Source organism: Stigmatopora nigra, chromosome 23, assembly GCF_051989575.1.
Source record: "Stigmatopora nigra isolate UIUO_SnigA chromosome 23, RoL_Snig_1.1, whole genome shotgun sequence".
In the NCBI taxonomy this organism is placed as follows: Eukaryota; Metazoa; Chordata; class Actinopteri; order Syngnathiformes; family Syngnathidae; genus Stigmatopora; species Stigmatopora nigra.
The window spans coordinates 3,580,001-3,604,027 of NC_135530.1; the positions used below are offsets into that span (position 1 = coordinate 3,580,001).

At 38.0% G+C, this 24,027-nt stretch overlaps 1 long non-coding RNA gene across 1 annotated transcript in view; it reads right to left on the bottom strand.

Annotated features, from left to right (window-relative positions):
- LOC144181378 (uncharacterized) overlaps window positions 1–24,027 on the bottom strand; it is a 100,112-nt gene that overhangs the window by 16,393 nt on the left and 59,692 nt on the right. The window lies entirely within an intron of this gene.

Here is a 24,027-nt window from a genome sequence, read left to right on the forward strand (position 1 = left end):
CATTTGTCGTGGCTGTATGCGGCGTTGTGACATTTATCAAGCATGTCCAGTTAAATGTCACCCAGAGAGGTAGCTTGCCGTCCTGTCCCTAATTAGGACCCTGAAAGTCACTCTCAAAGTCCCACTCCCCCTACTCCGGGACAACATTGATCTCTTTCTTTACTGTCCCCTGTATATTCAGCACCTTGGCAAGGGAGTGCATGTTGAGCTAACTTTGTGCTTTAACAATTGATTCTGTGATGGGGATAAAGTGCAGACAAATGGGGAGGGATGTAGGCCATCCGTCACAGACTCGGGGCTCATTGTTTGCAGATTGCAACCTATGGGGGAGTCGCTTTCTTTCCTCCCCCAGCGGGATCCGCAAATCACTGGCTCGTCGGTAGCCGGGGCCCCGAACTGGGAATTGTCGGGGTGAGGGGGAAAAAGCAGGGACGCGAAAGCCCCAGCTGGAAAGAACAAAATGCCGAGCTTGTACAACGCGTTTCAGCTCCCTTGATCACCAGACCTCGTTTCAAGGGCCAGACTTTGAAATTGATTTCAGGCGCGGGGAGAAGAGAATTTAATAGAAAGAAGGGTATGAAATACCAAACAAGAAAATGTCAGCGGTTATGCTATTGAACGTGAAATTTGTTGGAATTCTGAAAAGTCAAACGTCTTGTCATTTTGTCCATCACAATACTCCTAAATGTACAGTGGTACCTTGATATACGAGTGGCCCGACATAGGAGCAATTTGAGAAACGAGTATAATTTCAGGGAAATATTTATCTTGAGATACGAGACAATTTTTGATATAAGAGCAGACAGCGGAAGTGAGAGGCTACTCATAAGAACATCATGCACACTGTTTTTCTGGTCACAACTCCCTCGTGTAATGTCTCTGGTCAAAACTCCATCTTTGTAATGTCTCTGCGAGCACTGGGCGTTGCATTTTTTCACAGTTTTTCCTGTTAGTGAGTGCGAATGGCATGTATACTCCTTCTCGTTGGCAAGTGGTCGTGCGTTATCCTATTGTGAGGACATTTGTGTGCATCATTTTGGGATTATTTTGAAGGGAATACAAACTCAAACAACCTTCGATATTGACTAAAAAAAGAACCAACACATGAGAAGAAAAGTATCAAAATGTCAAACAAAATTAGAATTAAGTTTAGTGTAAAGTTAGATTAAACTTATTTTTGAGTGTGTCTCTATCGTAATCCAAGTTAATTTAAATTTGTTTGTTATGTTACGAGCGCCATGCAAGCCCCCCTTCCAAATCTGTATTATTTTAGTACTATTAAACACATTGTAGTACTATTAAACCACTAGTTATGTATTCCTTTGTTAATAGATGGTGAATTAGAACAAATCAAACATTTTTTCCAATCCAATACCCTGCTTTTGGTGTATTTTCAGAGGGTTGGAATGATCATTATTTTCTCAACCTTTGTTATAGTTATCCTAAGTGTCTCATTGGTTCTATCACTCTAAAAAAAACTGCAAAGTCACATTAAAATCCAGGCATATTATTTCTGACCGTGACAATGCAGGATTTTTTATTTTTTTTTTGTTCAGGAAGACTGCAGTGAAGAACAACACGACTATATGGGAGTGAGCTTTTAATGGGGATGTTGCATTAATGTGGAGTGAGCTATCCCACTGGTAAGTATCAGGAGACCTCCTACCTGCATTGAGAGCTAGAGCCAAAAACAGAGCCAAGGACTCAAGGGGCGGAGAGAATCTGAGGCTTTGAGATTGATGATAGTTAGGGCCCGCAAAAAAAGTGAGTTTGCTGTTTCCAAACTTAGTATGCTTTATACCTCGATGGTGGAGTTGTAGCTATTCCTTGTTGCCACATGTTTGTCGGGAACATGGCGGAATTTGTACGTTCTACGCGCATTTTTTTGGGTATTGCTGATGGAAGCACTCAAATAATTCATTGGATTTTCACACTTTGGCAGGAAGGTGATTATTCTTCATTGGTTGTGGCATGTCCAGATAGAGTGGGAGTGGCTAGAGTGTGAAGATAATAGTAGGTTTTTACAAATGGCGTCAACAAAACTAGTTGGTAGTAAGCGATCATTTTTGCGAAGTTAACGTTTGGCTGTAAAATATATTTGGGCAAAAAGTAGTAAAAAAGACGATTGGCATGCTGTATAAGATAGCTGCTTGGTATAAAACACTCAATTTCAATGTTTCAGAGAATTAAAAGTCTTTCATTTATAAAATGATACTGAATGGGATTTTTTTGCCCAAAAATAAGCTGGTAAAATAACAAACAAATTTAAATGAACTTGGATTACGATGCAGACACGCTCATAAATAAGTTAAATCGAACTTAACACTAAACTTCTAATTTTTTAAAACATTTTTATACCTTAAACCCGGGTTGGCTCTTTTTGCCCCGCCTCCACACAGACTTTCAGTCAATAACGAGGGTTGTTTGAGTTTGTATTCCCTTCAAAATATTCCCAAAATGATGCACACAAATGTCCTCACAATAGGATAACACACAACCACTTGCCAACTAGAAGTAATATATCCGCCATTCGCCCTGACTAACGAGGAAAAAACACTGAAAACAATGCAATGCCCCGCCCAGTGATCGCAAAGACATTACAAAGAGGGAGTTCAGACCAGAAAGACAGTGTCCATAATGTCCCTATGAGCAGCATCTCACATCCACTGTCTGCTTATATATCAAAATTTGTCTCGTATCTCAAGATAAATATTTGCCCCAAACTTGACTCGTATCTCAAATTGCTCGTATGTCGGGCCACTCATATGTCGAGGTACCACTGTAGATGTTACTCATAAGAAAGCTCATTTGCTTCATCCCCTCATCCTCAATCTCGGCCTCTTCTTCTATCTTTCTAGAAGCTCTCTAAATACTCTCCATTTTTTTTCATCAGTTATTAAAAGCTGTCAAACCCAAGTTGGCCTTCACTCCATCATCCCTAGGTGTTCCTACCACTTGACGCGATCCAGAAGATGGCTAGTATACCGTACACCATCAATTAGACGCAATCTACGCCTGCCTAATGTATGTGAGGAATATTCATTCAGTCTCAGAGGGTACTTTTTTTTCAAATATCAATTAGCATATTGCTAAAGAGGTACATTTGCTATGTATGGTTTGTTGCCCAGGAGCTTGCTTTAATAGCCCACTGGAGAAGAAGTACTGAGGTTCATAGCTTGATGGCCAGAGCCCAATGTCAGGAATCGGCCCAGCAATCATTTATCAGATTTTTTTTAAAGACGTCTCCAGACGAGGAATATTAACAAGTGCATTTAGCAAGGCTACAGTTTTCTAAGTATCTTTGCTCAAAGCTATTTTTAGAGGCGGACTCGCATCGGTTGGGGGGCCGAGTCAAGGGATCGGAGGTCTTAAGTGGGGACACAATATGCCTGAGTCAATTAACACGGTTGCCATGCCGCTGAGCTGCATCCATACATCATTCTGAGAGGGGTTTAAATTGAAAAAGTGACACTGCTCTAAGTGATGGCGTTTTCAAGCCATCGCACTTATGTGTGTACGCCATTGCCAAGCTATTACACAAATCCATCATTGAGTTATGGGTTGGACTATTTGTAAAAAAAAAAAGCAGCTTGACAGGACAATATTCAACAAGTTGAAAGTCTTATCAGGTCCATACGATAACTAGGCCACGAAACGAGAATTTTGTTTATAATTTCTCAGATTAAAAAGCAACAGGTTTTGTGTCTTAAGGCAAAAATGTTGGGTTTCAATTTAAGACCTAATTTTGTATTAGTAACACATTCAATGTCTTTCTCACAAATATTTTTTGGGGGGGGAAGGAAGAGTATAATGACGTTTACAGTGTTCCCTCGGTTATCGCGGTTAATGGGGACCGGGACCACCCGCTGCTTAATTTCAATTTAATTTAAAAAATTGTATAATAATTTTTTTTAATTAAAAAAAAAAAAAACAATAATTATTATTTTTTTACCCCCTGTATACAGTAAACCATATAGAATACGTGTAGAGAGAGTAAAATTCATGTTATAACAAAAAAAACTGTAAAATATGTTGTTTCAATGTAATATTTGTATATTTTTTTCCCAAAAGCTCTGAGTCCGCAATAGCTGAACCGTGAAGTAGCGAGGGAACACTGTATTGCCTATATTATCTCATTCAGTCTTACAGTTGATTTTCCTCAAGAGCTAATTAAAATAGGTTAGCATTTTTTAAAGTAAATAGACGAGGGATTATCCACTTCAGTGAGTTTTGGACAGTCCCAGAGGCTAAAAAAAAATGTATTTACCATAATGCTCACTGTGTTTTGCAAAAAGGAAATGCTGGCTTTTTTTACTCTCTTTGTTTTAGTAGCTGAATCTAGGTCATCTAAATGTAAAATCCACTTTCATTATGTCAATGTCAAACTACCACCTGTTTCAGTGTGACTCCACCTGCTGTTGTAATAAAGTGCTATAATGTCAGACAGATTTTTCTGCAAAGGCAGACTATAATTACTAATTTCACGCCGCATCTCTGCATTTTAATCTTCCCCATTTTTTTCGTTCGCCAGGGCCAAATGACCTCGGGTTCAAAAACTCCGGACCATATGGCTCCGTCTCTGAGAGAAGCTGGAAATGGAAGAGCGGTGTAAAATACGCTAAGGATGCCCAAGATATATTAGCAGATGGCGATGAGACCAAAGCGGGGAACGTTAAGAAGTAGACTGAGAAAAATGACTTTGCACCCGGTTTCTTGGAAGCAGGGCAAAAAGATGGGGCACAGAGGTGCTCGACTTGTAAATGATGCGTTTTTACCATGGAGGCGACAGGGAATGGTCGCAGGTGTGGACAAACTGAGAGCACTAGCTTTGTAGAGGAGAAGACAGAGAACTTTGGGCTTAATAGCAACTACAGTGGTATCTGGACATTTGAGATGGGTAGTAAAATTTCGGGTAAATATTTATCTTGAGATAAGAGACATATTTTGATATACGAGCAGACAGCGGATGCGAGATGCTGCTCATAAGAACATCATGGCCACTTTTTACTGGTTGCAACTCCCTTGTGTAATGTCTTTGCGAGCACTGGGCGGAGCATTGCATTTTTTTCAGGGTTTTTTTTCCCCGTTAGTCAGGGCGAAAGGCGTATGTACTACTTCTCGTGCATTATCCTATTGTGGGGACATTTGTGTGCTTCATTTTGGGAATATTTTGAAGGGAATACAAACTCAAACAACCCTTGATATTGACTGAAAGTCAGTGTGGAGGCGGGGCTAAAAGAGCCAAGAAGAAGAGAAGAAATGTATCAAAATATCAAACAAAATTTGAATTAAGTTAAGTGTAAGGTTAGATTAAACTTATTTTTAGAGTGTCTGCATCGTAATCCAAGTTCATTTAAATTTGTTTAAGTCATATTACAGACTGAGCTGGTATGTCGATTTTGTCGTAACTCAAACGAACATTTCTCATTGAAATGAACTAAAAACAAATGAATTTGTTCCAACCCTCTGAAAAAACACCAAAAACAGCATACTGAATTGAAAAAAACATTTTGATTTGTTCTAATTCGCCATCTATTAACAAAGTAAAACCAAGTAAGTAGTTTAGTATGACTAAACCATACTGTCCTAGGTAAGAAGTCCTATTCATAACCATTATTTCTAGACTTGGATACAGAAAGAAAACCTTCCCCATGACGTCAACCCTTTCCACATGGCCAAGTGTTGCGTATGCATATTTTCATCAAGTCAATAAAGTCTTGTTACCATGCGAAGGACGCACCCGCCAGATGAGCTATTGTCATTGCAGGGACGTCACACGGCCCAGAAAACGAATAACACGTGCGAGAAGGACAACAAAGGCAGGCCGAGAGAAACAACGAGGTGGTCCCGGCCTTGTCCCCAACACCAGAGGGAAATCTACCCAACTCCAAGGTTAATTAAGCACTGGAAATGAGATCAAGAAGCTTTTCCTTTCTGACTCATTAACCAATTACAATGCTTCTTCAAAACACTCTGGGACTCATCTCATATTGCAGAATTATTGTCGGATAGATCAACAATTAAGACTAAAGTCCGTAGGGTGAATGCTATCAACAATTCTGGAGGTTATTTTATTGTTTTTTGGGGGGATTTTTTAGCTTGTGCCTGTCTAGCAGTTTCTGTTTCAAAAACTAGCTAATAGAGTGACTGATGTAGCTGCAAATACAATGTCCTTGGCCGAGGTGATAATTAATTCTACTCAACAAACGGCAACACTGCGGCACAGGACAAAAAAAAAGCTCATTTTCTGAATGGTGGGATTGGTTACTTGTTCATATATTTGAGCCAAAGGATACTTTGTGTTGTTATTTAAACTCTGAGGGTGATATAATAATAGAAGAAGGTGGAAAAAGGGCAAAAGACAGACTAGATAAATTCGGCGTATCTTGCTCTGTGTACTGCTGTTCATTTGTCTCAATTAGTTAACATACTTTTGCAATGTATAAAGTACTTCTTTCTACTTTGTTTCAATTGCTTTTATTCTAGTGGATTTGAAGTGCTCTCCACAGTCAGGCTTTTAATGGAATCACCTTTTTTTTACACTAGAAGTCAAAGTAAGGTTATTAATTAAAAGGAAAAATAGGCATATGTTTGGTGGTGTTTTTTTTTAGCCCTCTTGTGGTTTAAGAACTGAAAAAACAGGAGTTGGAGCAGCTGGTTGGTCAACTCTGGTTTTTTACAAGCCACTGAGTTGCCAATTTTGTATACACATGTGCAACAAACATCATTTTAAGAATAAAAACTGGCTTTTAGTTAGTATTTTAGATTAGAATAGGTTTTTATCGGCAGGTTATTTACATTTTGCTCGATGTAACTCTTCCCCGACAATTGACTGTCGCCTCCGTAACCGTGACGACGCCATGTTTTGCTCATTAATATTCCATTTGCCGTTACTGCATAGTTCTCAGCGCTTATTACTCTGCATCTGCTGCGTTTAAGTTGGACAACACACTTGCAATTTGTTTGATATGTTTACTCTAAAGAAAACTTTTAGTGGAAGGTCATTTTTTTTTTAGTTAGTGCGAATGGCGGAGCTTGTTCGATAATACGAGAGGAGTATGTACTACTTCTTGGTGGCAAGTTGTTGTATGTTGATATTTGTGTGCAAATATTTTGAAGGGAATATAAAAGGAAAGAGACATTGATAGGTTGCATTTGAAAGTAAGAAGGGTATCAAAATTTAAAACAAAATTAGAATTAAGTTTAGTGTAAAGTTAGATTAAATTTATTTTTGAGTGTGTCTGCATCGTAATACAAGTTCATTTAAATTTGTTTATGTTATATTACGAGTGCGTTACCACACAAAAAGTCTTTTACTAATTTTAGTACCATTAAACACATTTTAGTATACTATTAAACCACTAGTTATTGGTTACTTTGTAAATAGATGTCAAATTAGAACAAATAAAACATTTTTACCAATCAAATATCCTGTTTTTGGTGTTTTTTCAGAGGGTTGGAACGAATTAATTTGTTTTTAGTTCATTTCAATGGGAAACGTTGGTTTGAGTTACGAGAAAAATTGACATACGAACTCAGTCCCGGAACGAATTAAGCTCGTATCTCGAGGTACAACAGTACTCCAAAAACTCACCACTAGAAGGGTTCAATCCTTTCTGATTTGTAGTGATTGAACAATTTGACTTTTGTAAAACCATCCATTTTTCCCAAATTTTCCATAAATTTCCAATTTTTCTTTAAATGATACTTTTTCTAACTGACACTATTACCATAGAAATCTTTTTTTCTAGTAGTAGCAGCCAATACTGATACAACACTATATTTTCTGAAAAAAAAAAACAATTGAATACTTCATTAACTGCCATTAACAGCCTTCAACAACCAATGAAGTTCAAGGAGGGCCAAAAGCGAACTAAATTTTTGTTTTTTTTTTGGGCGACATTACATTATATCAAAACCAGCCATCACTTGGCCGCTACATTCTCCCTCATCTAATCCCTGTTATCAATTTGATTGACCAACCCCTTTAATCACAAACTATCTAGCAAATGGAAATAACAGGAACCGCATAATTAGCAGTTAGATAATAGTCGGCTTGGAACAAACTTCAGTTAATTGACTAGGATGGTTGCCTTTCATCACTTCTTACGTCGTCCACACATGCAGATTTAAATACAATCAACGCTAAGGTAGCAAGCTGTCGGTTGGACTTGTTTTTCTTTCAAAATTCAGTGGCGTACTCCCCGCTAAATGCAAACATGTCAACCTATAGAGCGGCTCATTAGCATGAGTAAATGAGTCACCGATTTAGTCTGTTTAGAGAGTGATTACGTGGTAAATAAAGACAAATTGATCAAAAACAAAGCAATGTAAAGGTGTTGATGTACAAAACGTGAGAAAAGATAGAAGGCCTGAATTATGTGTATTGACGACAAAGACGGTGAAACTGCACGTTTGATTTTTATCGTTTAGATGAGAGAAAAGCGGAGTCAATGGCATTGTTTGGAGATTTTGAATTACTAAATGCATTTTCTGATAAAGCTCATGTGTCAAAGTGGCGGCCCGGGGGCCAAATCGGGCCCAACGTATCATTTTGTATGGCCCGGGAAAGTAAATCATGAGTGCCGACTTTCTGTTTTAGGATTAAGTTAAAGTGATAAGCATAGATGTATATTAAATTTCCCTATTTGCCCCTATTAAATCAATAATTGTCATTTTCTAATCATTTTTTATGTTTTTAATTCAAAAATCATTTTGTCAAAACTATATAGAAAAATATTAATATAATATAGAAAATCTATAATCTATAATATAGAAAAATATTTTCTATTTTCCACTTTATCATGCCACATAGAAAAATTTGATTTCCTTTCGCAATTAAAAACAAATTGGATTAAAAGAACTAGATCAAAAGGCCTATACAGTCCGTTTTTTTTTTTAGATCTGAAGCACAGGTGTCAAAGTGGCGGCCCGGGGGCCAAATCTGGCCCGCCGCATCATTATGTGTGGCCCGAGAATGTAAATCATGAGTGCTGACTTTCTGTTTTAGGATCAAATTAAAATGAAGACTTTAGATGTATATTAAATTTCCCGATTTTCCCCTTTTTAAATCAACAATTGAATTTTTTTATCCATTTTTTCCTGTGTTTTTAGTTCAAAAATCATTTAGTAAAATCTAAAAATATATTTAAAAAAAACTCAAATAAACGTTGTTTTAGATCTATAAAAAACTGAATATTCAGGGCTTTTAATCCAGTTCTTTTAATCCATTTATAACAAAAAAATCTAAATATTATATCTAAAATGGTCTGGCGCACATGAAATCGAGTTGACGTTAACATCTTTGCCAAACATTTTAATTTCCCAGAATCCCACTAAGTGATCAAAAAGGGCGACCAAATGCAGACAAGTGGGAAACAAATAGCAACAAAGCGACAAAAGACGGCTACAAATTAATTCCAATTAAAGGCGCTTACAAAAAACATGATCAAATGAAGAATTTTGGCCGCTGGTCATAGATTTCCGGCGAGTATCCAATTGGACGGTGTGCTCCCGTGAGACGCAGATGGGACCGAGATTTCTCGCCGCAGTCTGCGGCCCGTTTTAGTGCCAGAGTGCCTCACGTCCGCAACAACTACTCTTTCATTAATCATCTGCATGTGGAAATTAGGCATGAAAAGAGAGGATTTGGGGCGTAAAAACTTGGAATGCGCTCCATTCGCCGCCCCCCGTCATTAATGGGACGACGATGGAAGAACGATAACGAGCTTCTGTCTGATTCTGGATGGCGTAAATGTCAACAGTGCTCAATTGAACATAGACCACATGTGTCAAAGTGGCGGAGCGGGGGCCAAATCTGGACCGCCGTATCATTTTATGTGGCCCGGGAAAGTTAATCATGAGTGCCGACTTTCTGTTTTGGGATCAAATTTAAATGGAGAGTATAGATGTATATTACATTTCCTGATTTTCCACCTTTTTAAATCAATAATTGCTATTTTTTTATCCATATTTTCTTTGTTTTTAGTTCAAAAATAATTTTGTAAAATCGAAAAATATATTTAAGAAAGCTAAAATATTCTTTGAGATCTATAAAAAACTGAATATTCAGGGTTTTTAAATCTAGTTCTTTTAATCCAGTTCTTTTAATACCAGTTACTTTAATCCAGTTCTTTTAATCCAGTTCTTTTAATCCAGTTCTTTTAACCCATTTTTTAAACTAGTTCTTTTAATCCAGATTTTTTAATCCAGTTCTTTTAATCCAGTTCTTTAAATCCAGTTTTTTAACCCATTTTTTTAACCCAGTTCTTTTAATCCAGTTTTTTTAATCCAGTTCTTTTAATCCATTTACATTAAAAAAATACAGTGGTACCTCGACATACGAGTGCCTCGATTCACGATTAACAAGATTTGAGATACGAGTCCAATTCTAGTCGAGTATTGAATGATTTGCTTTAATTTAAATAAAAACTATCTTATTTTGGCCATACTTTCAACTTCTACAAAGCATTAAACCTTCTAAATCAGACCTTTATTTAACGCATGAAGTCATGTTAACGTCATTGGACGTCAATTTCATTTGAACTGATAGTGGAGGAAAAGATTTTGGACTAAAGGACTTATTAAAGTAGGAAATTCCCCATAGTTTGTCCTGAGCTGGCCAAAGAAAAGTCAGTTAACAGGCCAATTGTCACATCACGGTGCTAAATTGATGCTCCGAGATCTTTCATCAAGACCCTGCAGGTCGTGCCGATGGGGAAAACAGTATGACATTCTCATCCCTGTCCCAATTAAAAGGAGAGGCTTTGTGGATAGCTATGGGATAAATTGCCTCCTAATCAGGCAGGTGGGCTGCGAGGACCCGTGGTGTCAGAAGCCTTTAGATCATTCCATTTATTACCAAGTTGATTTAATCAGCACTGCCCACTGATTTGATGAATTGCTCTAATAAGCTGCTTGGTGAAATGTTAATCTTAAGGGTAAGGCAGTCTAGTCAGGCCATGCTCAATAAAGTGGGATTTTAAAGAAGATAATACCAGGAAATATTAGTTACAGTGTGGTACCTCAAGATACGAGCTTATTGTCGATTTTCTCCAAACTTAAACGAATGTTTCCCAAATCACACAAATTAATTTGTTCAAACCCTCTGAAAAAACACCAAAAACAGGATATTGGATTGGAAAAACACTTTGATTTGTTATAACTCGCCATCTATTAACAAAGTAATAAGTAACTAGTGGTTTAATATTACTAAAATGTGTTTAATAGTACTAAAATTATACGAATTTCAAAGCTTTTTGCACGGCAAGATTTCGTAACATAACAAACAAATTTACTTGGATTATGATGCAGACTCTCAAAAAGTTTAATCGAACCTAACACTAAACTTAATTCAAATTTTCTTTGACATTTTGATACTTTTGGTCTCCCAGGTTGGCTCTTTTAGCCCCGCCTCCACACTGACTTTCAGTCAATATCGAGAGTTGTTTGAGTTTGTATTCCCTTCAAAATATTCCCAAAATGATGCACACAAATGTCCTCAAAATAGGATAATGCACAACCACTTGCCAACGAGAAGTAGTATATACGCCATTCGCACTGACTAACAAGGAAAAAAACACTGGAAAAAAATGCAATGCTCCGCCCAGTGCTCGCAGAGACATTACAAAGAGGAAATTGCATCCAGAGACATTACATGAGGGAGTTGAGACCAGAAAGACAGTGGCCATGATGTTCTTATGAGCAGCATCTCGCGTCCGCCGTCTGCTCGTATGTCAAAACTTTTCTCGTATCTCAAGATAAATGTTTGACGAAAATCTGACTCGTATCTCGAATTGCTCGTATGTCGAGGTACCACTGTTATGACATGGTACTGCATTACTCAGATTTGTAAAAGAAACAATGTGAAAAATACCAGGGGTATTACTAGTAGTAGTAGTAGTTGGTGGTGGCTTTTTACTAAGCTATTAAATGTTTGCTTAATAATTTATCCATGGAAAATGCCATTGGCCTTAGGCACAAACAACAATTATTGTATTAGTGAAGTTTTTCCATAATAGCTCCCTGTTCAATTGTGAAACGTTAATTGCGAGGACTGAGAAGCGTCACAAACTTTTATTTTCCGCCACTTTGCAATGCATTTAAAGTACTTTAAGCGTATCATTAACATGTTCCAATCTCGGCGTCGAGAATCTCCCACGCCTTTACTTTTTAGCGTTTAACGCAATCTAAAGCCAAACAATATATTTTTCAAATTGATTCATTATCACTAATTAATGAGCCCAGGTTTGAATCATCAAAGTGAATTAACAAAACATCCATCATACATCTAACAAGATTAAAGCTTTAATTAGGTCTTAATGTGATTGATGGTACACAAGAGAGAGCCCGAAGATCTCAATCGAGTTTTTCCCAACATTTTTTTTTTAAAAAGATTCAAAACGTAACGTAGTACATCGCCAACTATTCCCCCCTAGTGGCGGTTGATGTGGAATAACAGGTAAAATATGGCAGCAGGTTGATTTTTGCCTCCCTAATTATCAGTCGCCATATTGGCTCTTGCCGTGAAGGGAGGAGGTAATTTTGTTGCAGGGTCCTTTTGGGAAATTAATTAATTTTACTGATGTGACTCGGTAATTACAGTGACATCAAGGTTAATTGGCAAATCTGTATTGCGCGGGTGGCGTCAAGGAAACGTGTTCTCTAAACGCTGGTCGGTAAGACAACATAGGTAAACACGCTTACATCACGTGTGCACTTTAGTCCTCGCCAAAGATGAATTCCACAAGCTTAGCTAATGAATAAACAAAGCAAATGAATGACATCAAACTTTTTGATACAGTGGTACCTCGACATACACGCAATTTGAGATACGAGTCAAATTTCGGGCAGATATTTCTCTTGAGATACGAGACATATTTTGATACACGAACAGACAGCGGATGCGAGAATATCATGGACACTGTCTATCTCCCTGCAACTAAATTGTGTAATGTATCTATGATCACTGGGCGGGGCATTGCATTTTTTCAGTGTTTTTTCTCGTTAGGCTGTGCGAATGGCGTATATACTACTACTTGTTGGCAAGTGGTCATGCATTATCCTATTTTGAGGGCTTTTGTGTGCATCATTTTGGGAATATTTTGAAGGGAGTACAAACTCAGAAAAACCCTTGATATTGACTAAAAATCAGCGTGGAGGCGGGGCAAAAAGAACCAACCCGGGAGAAGAAAGGTATCAAAATGTCAATCAAAATTTGAATTAAGTTTAGTGTTAGGTTCGATTACATTTATTTTTGAGTGTCTGCATTGTAATCCAAGTTAATTTAAATTTGTTTATGTTATGTTACGAGCGCGTTGCCATGCAAAAAGTACAAAAATAGCATATTTTGGCCCTATTTTCAGAGATATTAAGCATTTAGAGTTTATGCGACTTATATTCGGATGCGATGTATAATCTGAAAACCCCCATAGTCAAATATTGATACATTTGCTTTAATTAAATACAAAAATAGCATATTTTGGCCCAACTTTCAGAGATATTAAGCTTTTTAGTCTTATGCGACTTATATTTGGGTGCGATTTATAATCTGAAAACCCCTATAGTCAAATATTGATAGATTTACTTTAATTTGAATACAAAAATAGCATATTTTGGTCCAACTTTCAGAGATATTAAGCATTTTAGTCTTATGCGATTTATATTTGGGTGCAATTTGTAATCTGAAAACCCCCATTAAAAGGTTTCATTTAACAATTTTACATAGTCGAGGGTCGGAATGAGCGCTTTTCTTGGTAAAAGGCCAAAAATGACAGCGGAAAAGTTTATTACAAAGCGAGGCAAAGTCATCAGGGCCAAACCTGAGAAATCATTATTAGAAAATTGAAGTCATTTGTTCCCGCAGGAGCAAATCAACAAGCAAGCCCTCATTAACAGACCGCAAGAACGCTGCCAAAAGGCGGTCGTTAAAGACGAATTGAAAGTTGCGCAAATATAAGCGCTGATATGCAATCTTCCGCTCTGGCCCTTCTTTTTTTTTCTTTTTTCTTTCCCTGGAATAATTTGAATCGAATTATTTTTGCTGGCGTGTCCTCGTCGGCGGTACACTTTGATGTCTTCCTTAATTTGTGGCTTTTTGTTGTCCTCATTTAGAGGGAGCCGGCTGAGCGGATTCCTCTAGACGATATTGCTTTTTCTGTCAGCGGTGCATGAATCATCCGAAGAGAGAAAAAAAACAAAACAAACCAAAAAAAATGCTGTTTTTTTGCTACGTTTTTGCTACTGCGCGATGCGTCATACAGCGTTTTGGTGGAAAGTGCCGACAGCGTCAAACACAATTAAAGGTAATCAAACAAAACCTTGACAACTTAACAAGCCCGCCAAAGCGTGTTGACATGTCATGGCACTTAAAGGACTTTGATTTTTTTTTTTGGGGAACGTTTTGTTTGTACTCATCTTGTCCAAAATATTGACAGAAAAACGCTGATACCGAGTCACTTGCGTAAACATAATTTCCGATTATCAAGGTGCCAACTTTCGTACCGTATTTTCACAACTATAAGGCGCACTTAAAAGTCTTAAATTTTCTACAAAATAGACAGTGCGCCTTATAATCCAGTGCGCCTTATATATGGGAAAAAACTGAAAACCAAAAACGAAAAACCACCACTGTCGGATATTAAAAAAAACAAAAACGCCTGAACTAAAGCAATACTGTTAAATATGCAGATGCCATCTTAGTTTACAAAATCTTCCATCATATAGCTCCTCCCCCACTGCAAGATTTTATACAAAAAAATCCAAAACATCAACAATGGCTGGCTCTAGAGGTGACTGTGAAGTGTAGCAATTACCGTATTTTCACGACTATAAGGCGCACTTAAGTCTTAAATTTTCTCCAAAATAGACAGTGCACCTTATAAAACAGTGCGCCATATAATACAGTGCGCCTTATAATACAGTGTGCCTCATAATACAGTGCGCCTTATAATACAGTGCGCCTTATATATGGAAAAATGTCATTCATTGAGGGTGCGCCTTATAATGCGATGCGCCTTATAGTCGTGAAAATACGGTAAGTTAAAATTGGCTTTAGTGGTGATTTCATTTAGGAAAAATAATAATAAAAAAATGTCATCTCTACGTCTTGAACAGCTCAATTTATTATGAATTATCTTTTATACCAGCACATTTTCTGGCAGGGAAGGAATGGTAAAGCCTACTCCCATTGTTCACATGACAATGACTTCCACTCCAATTTGACTTGCTATTTATTATCTTGTTAGTCACTCCCGCCTGAGCAATCTTGGTGGCAGCTTTTGGGATCTGCTTTTAATTCTTAATTTTCATTCTCATCAAAGACTGTGCAAGCGTGTTGTAATCAACCAAGCAATTACATTGTCGTGGAGGGGGAAGGAGGGCTGTTAATGAAGGAGTCGTTTAATCAGTTAATATAATATTGAAACATTTCATTGTACTAGTGGGTACCTCGACATTCGAGTGCCCCGACATATGAGCAATTTGAGATACGAGTGAGATTTCGGGCAGATATTTAGCTTGAGATATGAGACAAATTTTTATATATGAGCTGACAACGAACGTGAGATGCTGCTCATAAGAATATCATGGCCACTGTCTCTCTCCCCGCAACTAACTTGTGCAATGTCTCTACGAGCACTGGGCGGAGCATTGCATTTTTTCAGTGTTTTTTTCCCCCGTTGGCGGAGCTTGTTCGCTAATATGAGAAACGTAAAACTAAATTAGAATTAAGTTAGTGTAAGGTTAGATCAAACTTATTTTTGAGTGTCTGCATCGTAATCCAAGTTGAATTAAATGTATTTATGTTATGTTACGGGCGCGTTGCCGTGCAAAAAAATCCCCCCTGTATAATTGTAGTACTATTATACACATTTTAGATTTTTAAACCACTAGTTATGTGTTACTTTGTTAATAGATGGCAAATTAGAACAAATAAATATGTTTTTCCAATCCAATATCCTATTTTTCATGTTTTTTAAGAGGGTTGGAACAAATGAATTAGTTTTTAGGTCATTTCTAAGGGAAATGTTTGTTTGAGTTACGAGAATATCGACATACGAGCTCAGTCCCGGAACACAATAAGCTTGTATCTCAAGGTACCACTGTACTTCAAATGATTAAATTTTTCCAGACTGCTTCTCAAGTCGGTACTACAATCTATCAGAGTTTCAATGTACGTTTCATATCCATCTAGTCACATCTATTTCCCAAAACTGCCTGTGCCAACTCTATAAAAGAAGTAATGAGCATTATTACTGTAAAGACAATATTCGACCATCTCATCATTTCTGTCCAAATTCCCTATGTGCCAAATTGTCATTTAGCCCTAATCCACAAATTCATACAAATTTTCCGAATAACTAATTAGTCATATCCCCACAACCAATCCAAAAAAAAAACAAGGCCAAAGCCGGCTGATCCTTGATCAATAACGCTTCTCGATTTGCTCATTAGAGGCCAGATGCGAGTTCTAATTGGGCTCACCAGTCACAATTGGGGTTATATTCCAACACATGAGCACCCACGCTCGACGGACCCCTTCCGACCTCCCCTTGGCTTCCCCCGGATGATCAATGTCTCTGTCATCCCGGGCCGCGTCCGGGGCCGAGCCGGGTAGGGCCGCCGAGCCTCGGCGGCCCAAGCTCGGGGCTGACATTAGCGGACGCCGGGTGAGTGATGTCGGCCTTCTACTCCCGCGGGAGAGGAGGGGGGAGTGCACCAAGCCAAGCGAAGGGATCGGGCTCAGCCCATAGCGGTGGGCTCGGGGAAAGGTCACCGCTCAGCCTGGTGTGATTAATAAGACAAGAAGATGACGCTGTTATCAATATCCACGCCCACCAGCTGTCCCAGTTGCATATGCGGCAGAAATTGGACGCCATGGAGGGGGTGGTGGGTGGTGGGGGGGTTTGGAATGCGCAATGCAAGCAAGGCGAGTGGCGTTTCGGCTCCGTTTGCTTCTTAATGCGAGAGGTCAGCTATCAATTAGATCATATTTATTCACAACTGCAACTGGGCCGATGGTGAATTCTACTAAATGAGTCACGGAGAAACAAATCCAAGAGGTGAAAGTCTGGGATGGAAATGTCAGCGCAGCCTCAGCGACAAACATGACATTTAAAGCGACATCTGTCCTCCGTTTCACAATCACCTACTAAAAATATTTATCCTTGCCACTGTTATTTCCCTTGTAAATCAAGAGATGCATACAAAAAATAAAAATAGCACTCTTGCAAGGGCAATAATAAAAGATTGTCAATAGTCAATTTCACTCACTGATTCAAAGTGATTTGAACTTACAGAGTGGAAACAAAATGGAAATGTTTAGCAGAATGCACAATTTAAAGCTTCCTGCATTCAAACCAGTTCTGAAGTATGACTGTACCTCCCAATTAACAGAATTTGAGAGACTTAAATTTAAATAGAGTGGTTACCTCGAGATATGAGCTTAATTCGTCCCGTGACTGAGCTCGTATGTCGAATTTCTCATAACTCAAACCAACGTTTCCCATTGAAATGAACTAAAACCAAATGTACCTCCCAATTAACGAAATTTGAGAGACTTCAATGTAAATAGAGTGGTTACCTCGAGATATGAGCTTAATTCGTCCCGGGACGGAGCTCGTATGTCGAATTTCTCGTAACTCAAACGAACGTTTCTCAATGGAATGAACTAAAAACTAATTAATTCATTACAACCCTCTGAAAAAACATTAAAACAGGATATTGGATTGTAAAAAATGTCTTATTTGTTCTAATTCGCCATCTATTAACAAAGTAACACATAACTAGTGGTTTAATATTACTAAAATGAGTTTAATAGTACTAAAATATATTATACCTATTATATAAACCTAATCCTTCCCCTCCACTATGTAATTAGTTTCATCTATGCAGAGGCAAACAGTTCCATAAATGATTTGGCTTGAACAATAAACCATTTAATTACTTACTGACAAGATTCTATCATGTAATGATAACCCATGAACGCAAGAACTTAAACTTACATGCTAGCAAACGATGTCATAACGAATCTGTTTTGACTCTGTGCCACTCAGTGTGCCCAAAGTGGGAAGAATTATAGCCCGAGAGGACAGAACGTGACGAGCGTTGGTTTTTTCCAGCGGGCTAATAAAAGCGCTTCGGCACTGGGAGTGATGCTTTATGTTTTCTTCTGTCATCAACGACAGTGGCAGGCAGGACTCAGATTTAAAGTGGGCTGCACAGCAATACCTTTTATTGGTGATGTAAATATTAGCAGCACTGCCAAAAGCATTGCCAGATTCATCGCCAAGAGTTGTAAATCCACGCCAAAGTTATTTAATATAGTGGTACCTCGACATACAAGTGGCCCGTTATACGAGGAATTCAAGATAAGAGAAAAAATTTGTTATGTCTTTGGTTGGAAGGCCCTCTTTGTAATGTCTCTGCGAGCACTGGGCGGAGCTTTGCATTTTTTTCAGTGCTTTTTTTCCCGTTAGTCAGTCGAATGGTGTATACGTATACTACTTCTTGTTGGCAAGTGGTCGTGCGTTATCCTATTGTGAGGACATGTGTGTGCATCATTTTGGAAATATTTTGAAGGGAATACAAACTCAAACAACCCTCAATATTGACTTAAAGTCAGTTTGGAGCTTATGCTACGAGCGCGTTGCCGTGCAAAAAGCCTCTGCAAAATCTGTCTAATTTTAGTTCTATTAAACACATTTTAATATGCCATTAAACCACTAGTTATATGTTACTTTGTTAATAGATGGCGAATTAGAACAATGCAAAATGTTTTTCCAATCCAATATCCTATTTTTGGTGTTTTTTCAGAGGGTTGGAACTAATTAATTCGTTTTTAGTTCATTTCAATGGGAAACATTTGTTTGAGTTACAAGAAAATCGACATACGAGCTCAGTCCCGGAACAAATTAAGCTCTTATCTCGAAGTACCACTGTATTTTTGGATGACCTCTCAAGTAGACTTGCAGTGTCGATGTTTCTTGAGTCGAGCATATTATTCTGTAACATTGAAGTACATTATATATCCAGATTAGTAGAGTGTGACAAATTACCACTGCACTCCTCGCAATTACGCCTCCAACTTTGCATTTGTTCAAATATGCTGCCATTGTGTGGGTAAAATACAACAAAAAAAACATCTATTCTAATTTTATTATACATCTGTGTCCTCCCTTTTCGCCTCATTTTCGGCAATCAAAGAAATAACAATCGTCATCTGACTGTTGGCTCAAAATGGTGGTACTTATTGATTGTAACAATAGACTTCGGACAGCCAATGAGTGGGCGGGGCCTTCCTGGCCAGGTCATTTGGCATATTCTTGACCTCCATGACCAGGAATTGTTCAAGTATCGATGTTAGTTGGTGAATATCTACTGTTAAATACACCCCTACGCAGGCAGACTGGTTTTCTTTCGATTGTACTTTTTCTCGAGTATTTTTGCATCCATATATATATTTATATAATTTCTTTTGGCCTCTGTTAGCCAGCAGCCCACGCGCAACGGGATCTTTCGGGACCCAAGTGACATTTGCTGGTAAATTTGCATGCTGCTGCTCATTAAGATAATTAGCCTTCTACATAGCCTCTCAGTACAGCGCAGTTCAATTTGTCCTCAGGTTCTCTTCGGCAGATTTCTTTTTTTTTTTTTAACAAGCGTGCAAACGGGATCAGACCAGTCTTAAAGTTAAGTCTGACTTTAGGAAGACCGTTAATGTGTTGTGGAATGCAGTTTGTTGAAATGTTAGGTTCTACTCTTGGGGGATACAGTGGTACCTCGAGATATGAGCTTAATTCGTTCCGGGACTGAGCTCGTATGTCGATTTTTTTTGTAACTCAAACAAACGTTTCCCATTGATATGAACTAAAAACAAATTAATTTGTTAGAACCCTCTGAAAAACACCAAAAACAGGACAATGGATTGAAAAAACATTTTGATTTGTTCTAATTCGCCATCTATTAATAAAGTATCAAATAACTAGTGGTTTAATAGTATACTAAAATGTGTTTAATAGAACTAAAACGAGACAAATTTTGCGTAGGGTAGAGAGAGAGAGAGTGCAATGCGCTCATTTTTTAACAGAAACAAATTGAAATAAACTTGGATTATGATGCAGACACATTCCAGAATAATTTTAATCGAACCTAACACTAAACTGAATTCTAATTTTGTTTTAAATTTACATACCTTTCTTCTCCCGGGTTGGCTCTATTTGCCCCGCCTCCATACTGACTTTCAGATGCAACAAGGGGCTGTTTCCTTTTGTATTCCCTTCAAAATATTCCTAAAATTATGCACAAAATGTCCTCACAATAGGATAACGCACGACTACCTGCCAACAAGAAGTAGTATATACTCATATTAGCGAACAAGCTCCGCCATTCGCACTGACTAATTGGAAAAAAAACAGAAAAAAATGCAATGCCCCGCCCAGTGCTCGCAGACACATTACACAAGTTAGTTGCAGGGAGATAGACAGTGGCCATGATGTTCTTATTAGCAGCATCTCGCGTCCGCTGTCTGCTCGTATATCAAAATTTGTCTCATATCTCAAGATAAATATTTACCCGAAATTTGACTCGTATCTCAAATGGCTCATATGTCGGGGCACTCGTATGTCGAGGTACCACTATACCCTCCTCTAGGAAACCAGCAGGTGTTGGTTTGTTTAATTTGAAAGCTCAGAACCATCGCATACGCCGCTGGGTGTAAATTTCGGACGGCCCACGGAAGAGTCGCATTGATTTCCCTGGTAAATCACTTTTATTGACAGGGTATAAAAACTGGGCTCGTATATGTCAAGTACGCGCAGAGTGGTAACTTATCAACCGGCGCGGGGGGTGACGGACACAGCGTGATGTTGCAGCGCCGTGGAAGTAGTGGCCGCGGGCATTTTTAAGGAAACAGGAGAGAGCTCAGGTGTATTTCACCCTGCTGCTACTTTATGGTTAGCCATTTAAAAATTGAACATAGTATTACAAGGTCTTAAATAAAATGGAGAAAAGAAAAGCAGTGATAGCTATTTAATGGTTTTAACGTTTGACGAACGGCTGTTAAATGACCACAATGGGTAGACAAAATAGACTGGGTGGTCATTTTTATCGTTTTTAGTTCTGACAGCTGTTTTTAACTTATATTTCAGTGCCAGATTGGAAATTGATGGTGATTTTTCTCCATCATGCTGCTGTCAAACTCAAGGCTGGGGGATTAGAACCGCCCACCATGCCCGCCTCATCTTGCTCAACCAGTAAAAAAGGACATCATGTCCATTTATTGCATGTTTCTCGCTACCATTTTTTTCTATTAAAATAAATAAATGAAACATTGTGCCTTAAGTAACTAGTTATTTTTTTATCTTTTCATTAAAAATTAAAATATAGCAAAAACAAAAAAAGCTAGAAAATCACCAAAAAATACAAATTGTTTTGATTATTATTGAATTGTATTTGAGTTTTTTTGGACAATTATTACGTCTACAATGTCAATTTTATATATTTGGCACATCTTTATTTAATTGCAATTCATAACTAGAATGACTGCAATGTTGATTTAATAACACCATATTTTTGGGTCAATTTGGCTACATTTGAATCATATTGGATTCTATCCCCATAAAATCTATAAAAACAGCTGTCAGATTTAAAACTTTTATTTTATACCATTTCTAAATTAGCATGATTCATGTTAAATTTCATGCCCACCAACTTGGTGCGATTTAACATAGTCTCTTCTGCAATAACTTGACATACGAGTGCCCCGACTTACGAGAAATTTGAGATACGAGTAAAACTTCGGGCAAATATTTATCTTGAGATACGAGGCAAATTTTGATAATTAGTAACGCTAACGCAGTACAAAAAGCACCCCTCCTCCCCTTTGAAATCTGTATAATTTTACTTACATTAAACACATTTTAGGACTATTTATCACATTTTAGTACTATTAAACACATTTTAGTACTATAAAACACATTTTAGTACTATAAAACACATTTTAGTACTATTAAAAACATTTTAGTATTATTAAACACATTTTAGTACTATTAAACACATTTTAGTACTACTAAACACATTTTGGTAGTATTAAACCACTAGTTATTTGTTACTTTGTTAAAAGATGGCGAATTAGAACAAATAAAAATGTTTTTACAATCCAATATCCTGTTTTTGGTGTTTTTTCAGAGGCTTGGAACAAATGAATTAGTTTTTAGTTCATTTCAATGGGAAACGTTCATTTGAGCTACGATAAAATTGACATATGAGCTCAGTCCCGGAAGGCATTACGCTCATATCTCAAGGTACCACTGTACCTGTATACCTCAAACATCCGCTTGGGTGGGTGGGGCGTCAATTTGATTGGTAACCAAAGTGTTTATCATCTAACCTGAGCGGTCACGTGCCCAATAATGACTTCCAAGCGTTATGCTTTGCCCGTCAGTCAACAGGCGCGCCACGTCGGCCATAATACATCTGCATTAAGTCAGCCGCTGGCATGCTGTCACGCGCGGCGCGCCGTAAACCGTTAAATACATAAATCGGGTTTAAATGAACACGCACCCCACTTGTCTGGCTCGCTTTGCGGGGTAATTTATCTCCCAACTCGGTGATTCTGTTACGCAGTCAAATTGACAAGTAATCCATCGCCAGTGTCCTTGCGTCAACGGTAAGGTCATTTGGCGCGTGTTACACTACTGGAATGGACGCCAATCATAAATGGGAACATGTTCAAATATACCGTATTTTCACGACGATAAGGCGCACTTAAAAGTCTTACATTTTCTCCAAAATAGACAGTGCGCCTTATAATCCAGTGCGCCTTATATAATGGAAAAAACAGAAAACCAACCACTGTCGGATATTAAAAAAAACACAAACGCCTGAACTGAAACAATACTGTTAAATATGCAGATGCCATCTTAGTTTACAACATCTTCCATCATATAGCTCCTCCCCCACTGCAAGATTTTATACAAAAAAATCCAAAACATCAACAATGGCTGGCTCTAGAGGTGACTGTAAAGTAGTGAGTGCTTCATACCTGGAAGTCAATAGCAATTACTGTATTTTAACGACTATAAGGCGCACTTAAAAGTCTTACATTTTCTCCAAAATAGACAGTGCGCCTTATAATACAGTGCGCCTTATATATGGAAAAATGTCATAAGTTCAGGGTGCGCCTTATAATGCGGTGCGCCTTATAGTCGTGAAAATACGGTAATGTTTTACAATAAAAGGACTTTGTCATCTCTCTTAATCCGATAGCTTCCTCTAAAATGGCTTTTTTTTTAACTCCCGAATTGCAACGAGTCCTTTTGTAAACCCGCTTTCACACCAAATCAGCACCTGTCAAGGCACTCTGCATGTAAAGGATGTTTTTTCTTTTTTAAACAAGTGCACTCAGGCTTTAAATAGATTACAGCTCATTATCCCCAATTACATTTCAGAATAAGATGGGGAGGAAAAAGGAGAGTAAACTGCTAGCCTGTTCAAATGTCTTTCATGGCATTCGGTGCTCACTGGAGCTTCGAATGGGATTATTTGTCTTAATTAATACACTCGGGATATGTGTGTGTGGGTTTTGGGGGGGGGTTGTTGATTTATCAAGGTCGGGGATCGAGAGGCGGACATATTTCTTTCAAGGTAAACGGAGTTATATCGTGTTTTTTTTAAAGTAACGTACAGTCAAGCGCTTGCGTTAAAAGGAATCAATAAGAGAAACACCTTCACAAGGTCGTTGAATTTGACACTTAAAGTCATTTTCTTAACTGGTGTGGCCTTTGCATTTTTCACATTGGCATGCAGTAGTGAGATAGCGCTGTTGTCTGATTGGTCACCCTCTTTTTACAGTGGTACCTCGAGATATGAGCTTAATTCGTTCCAGGACTGAGCTCGTATGTCGATATTTTTGTAACTCAAACGAATGTTTTTCATTGAAATGAACTAAAAACAAGTTAATTTGTTCCATCCCGCTGAAAAAACATAAAAACAAGATATTGGATTGGAAAAAATGTATTATTTGTTCTA